We start from the raw sequence: 4,585 nt of genomic DNA, 5'->3' as shown, positions 1-4,585 counted from the left end.
TAGTTGCATAATATTAGGTGGGGAAGGTTCAATACTCATGTGTGGTACTTTTTGCTTTTTATTTGATTTTATCTTCCTTTAGCATTTTTTATTCTTTTAGTATGTTGATTAATATCTTTTTATGTTTATTATACTCATGATTTCATTTGTTAATAATGCATAGTTGTTGTATTTTAGTTTAGTTCAAAGCCATTTTTTTAAACTATAAAAATCATACTTTTCTCGATTTAATATCGAGCCCATTTTTACACCCTTGTAAGTCGATTGCTTTTTAAGCATCGCCATCAACCTCACATAGCTTACTCTTGGGCTTTCTTACAATGAGCCGGTTCCCTTACACTTACACTCATACGTTGTTTAATGCTCATTCATTTCATTTCTTTGATTATTTGATTAAATATCTTATTGTCTGATTGACTGTTGCCTACTTGTATGATGTATGAGGCATATATTTATGTTGTTTGATTGCCATGACAACCCCCATTCATAACAAATGTATCCCTCTCCCATGAAATGTATAATATTTATTCTTTCATTCTTTATTCATCTGTTAATACAAGAATTAAAATGAACATTCGATAACCATTTCAAAACAAGATCAAAGTCTCGATCCAACGTCGAGTAATCATTTTTTCAAAACCTAGCAGAACCAGCACGTATTCATCCACCCTTTTGTAAGTCGATTACTTTATGCATCGCCATCAACCTTGTAAGTCGATTGCTTCATGCATCGCCATCTACCCTTATCCCTAACACTTCTCCTTGCTCCATTCGTCGATTCTTGTTCCGATTAGGTAGCACCCATTAGATAGAACCCTTTGTATGATAACATAGGTAGGATTCCCATATCCTTTTGTATGATAACATAGTTAGAATCCCCATTTCCTTTGCATGCTAACATTAGGTAGATATTCCCATTTGTAAATCCTAACACTTAAGTACACATTGCATGACAACTCTAGGGCAGAGCTTCCCCACTTCTAGACCTTTCCGAGCGTCTCCGATCTTGTGGCATGTCAATCCATCCTATTGCAAAGAGGTAACTGCCTAAGACTCGATTCAGCGAGCTGCGACACCTACTGCTAGGATGTGAACACATTGCCCACTCTCCTTTGACACAACTAGTGTCCTCCTTTGTAAGTCCATATTCAGATGGCAATCCCTATGTAGGGGAACTACGTCGCCCTGATCCTCATACCAGATGAGGTACGTAGGCAGGAGGTCGTACGAGATCTCTCCGGGCACCTTTTTTTCTTTTTCACCCTTTTCCTTTTTTGTGTGTGTTTGCTTGACAGTTGCTAGGCTCGAGTTCCCGACTCCTTGGTAACTTGTTGTTTGTTTGTTCTTGTGTGTGTAGGAGACGGATGTAAGCCCAGCCATTGGCATTCCGTATCCTCTTGTTGTGTGCTTGGAGTCCGGTATAAGTCCATCAAGTGGCATCTGGTTTCCAGTGTGGGTATGTTTGGTTCGGAAGCTGATGTAATTCCAGCGATTGGCGTTCGGGTTCCATGTTTGCCTTTTTGCGCGTGTGTTTTGTTTTGGCGTCCCTATGTAGCCGAACTATGGCAACTCTGATTCTCATGTTCAGATGAGATACATAGGCACAAGATGCGATGTCTTGCCGAGTTTGACTAACGACTGTAGCACCTCAAATTTGCACCCATCATTGTACATACATTTTCATATTAGGTCATAGCATATCATGGTCCATTGCATAGCATTGCATTGCCTCTTTTGCCTCAAGTACAAGCCAATCAAGAATTAGGTCAAACTGATCAGGAGATCAGTCAACCAATCAAGCAAGCACAAATCTCAAGGAACCAAGGCCCTAGGGTTTGTCCAACAAGTTCACATGACTTGGAGGTACATTTGAAGTGTTCAAGTCAAGGGTTGAAGGCTTGGAGGTCATCAGTTCATACACAGACAGTCAAAAACCCTAGAAAGTCAACAGTCAGTCAGAGCAGTGGATGGTGGCCATTCTTGTGGAATTTGGGCACCATAATCAATAATCAAGAGTTCATACAACTTGGGACATCATTTGAAGTCAAGTTCTCAAGGAATTAGGGTTTGGAATTCATCAGAAGAGGCTCAGTCAGGCAGAAACCCTAAAAGTCAACTGTTGGTCAACTGTCCATTTAATCAGTGATTTGATGATTGGAATTAGTTTGTGAGAGCTCATTCATGGCCAAATAGTCCTCATACATCATGTCAAACACCATCATGGAAGAATTTGAAGCCAGATCAAAAATTTCCAAAAATGGAAACTGGACCTGTAACTGAAACTTACCAAAAATGGAAAGTCTTGATCCTCAAACTTACATCATGATACAAGCTTCAAATGAATTTTTGCCCAACATGAAAGTTGAAGATCTTGTTCTCCCATTTCCAAAAAGTCCAAGAACTCTCAATTCCCATGTGTGATTGGCAAGTTATGATCGAATCGATTTCAGAAAATCTTGAACTTCAAAGGGCCATATCTCCCAAACCATTTGGCCAATTTTGGTGGGGTTTTTTCCTACAAGTCACATTTGATCCCCTCTTTCCAAAAATATAAATTTCATGAGCCAAAACTTCACCAATCAAAATGGCATTTTTTGACTTATCTCATTTAAATGCAAGTTTGACCAATGTTTGACTTTTTGATTCATGCATTTTTTTACCACTTGGCCAATTGGAATAGCTCAGAAATATCATTTAAAATGTGTTTGCCAAGTCAAATTAGGCAGTACTTGCACCCGTCATGTATCCATGCTTAGTTGCTTGAATTGGAAGAAAAGTACAAGTTTCACTATGCTACTCCATACTCCCATGAACCTTGCCATGCTTGGTACTTCTAGCAGCATTCTTGATCATTTTTCTGTCAGTTTGAAGCCTCAATTTGCAGCCAAAAAAACCAGCAAAACAAAGGCCATACTAATTTGCTTGAAGTTGGGAAAAAAGGACAAATGCAATCCAACCACATCCCACAACCATGCCTTGTACTGTCCAGCAAACTTTGAGCATGATTTTCTGTCATGGCTAGTCCCTAGTAGCAAAAAAAAAAACCACATTTGACAGCAGAAGAAAGCATGGCTCACTCTCTAAAAATCTGACCTTGCTGTTACATTTCAAGGGGCTGTCAAAAAACTCATAATGAATTGAGTTTGGCTTGGCTTAACACAGACATTTTTTCATCATTTTGGAAGAGCTAGCCAACATAACCAACTGCACACAACACTCTCTCAAACCTCACCTTGCTGTTTTGCATTCCAAATTTTTCTGTCAAAAGCACAAAGGGACCAAACCCTACCTCACCACATAGAAATGTCCAACAACATGGCCTAGCTTGAGAACCTCAAACCTCACTTGCTATCATGAAAGAGCAGCAGCAGACCAACCAAAACCCCTCTCACTTGCATTTTCCAAAATTCACCATGAACCAAACCTGAACCTGGCACTGTGATTTCAAACCTTGCTAGCAACCCTCCAAACCAGCAAAAGCCACCTTCACTCACTTCCTCAAGAATTGACTTGGCTTGGCCATTTCCAACTCTCAGTCCAAACACAAAAGCAACCTAACCTGGCCTTGCTTGTGACAAGAATCAAACCTCATTTTCTGTCAAAACATAACATAGCAGACCATCAAAACTTCATTCATTTTCTAAACATCATCTCATCTTGGCATTTGTCTAAAGTCTGTCCCAAAACCAAAAGAACTGAAGCATGGCATTTTGTTGTTTCCACATCTCTTCATCATGTTTAAACCAACAGCAGCCAACCTAACCAACAGATCACAAACCAACTCACTCATGCTAAAATCCTCACTCTCTCTCATTGGACATTCTCTTTCAAAATTGCCAATGCTATTCAAAAGAACCAACAACACAAAACAGCAGAGGTGATGTTTATTTCCTGTCATGTGAAACCTTACTAGGGGCCAAACCAACAGGACTTCATGGATTGATGCTCTCACATTCTCAAAACTCACTTTGCTGTTTGCATTCAAAATTTTCTGTCAAGAACACCCTAAGAACCAAGCACTGCCTTACCAAAGCAACATCAATTGGCAGGTTTTGATCATTTTCTGTCATGCTACAAACACTTAGCAGCCATCAACTCTGTCCAAAACACCAAAACTCTCATTCTAAAAACCTTCACTTTGGCCACTTTCCAAAACCTGTCCAAGAGAAACTCCAGAAAACTGAGCCTTGCATCATTATCCTTACCATCCATTCATCATCTGAAAACCATTAGAGGCAGCCACACAAGTCACAAGCCATCACAACACAACATAACTTCACATTCTAAAAAACTGCATCCTTTTGCATTTTTCAAAGACAGTCCAAAAACTCCAAATACCCTGACCTTGTTTTGGTTAATTCATCAATCAAACAACATCTTGAGTCCATTCCAACCACTTTCCTCCAGCTGTAGAGCCATATTCCACTGCTGTTTTCTAAAGAGGCCCATCCATGGCAGATTAGATTTCAGGCAAACGCAAGCATCCACAAGGCAAAGTTCTTCAACTAATCAACATTTGGAAAGCTTTATTTCATCTGTTTCGAGTCAGCAACATCAAAAAGCATCAGCAACACGACTGCTCTTC

The sequence above is a fragment of the Lathyrus oleraceus genome, chromosome 4, assembly GCF_024323335.1.
Source record: "Lathyrus oleraceus cultivar Zhongwan6 chromosome 4, CAAS_Psat_ZW6_1.0, whole genome shotgun sequence".
NCBI lineage: Eukaryota > Viridiplantae > Streptophyta > Magnoliopsida > Fabales > Fabaceae > Lathyrus > Lathyrus oleraceus.
The sequence above is the reverse complement of the archived record's forward strand: the minus strand, read 5'-3'. Positions refer to the sequence as shown.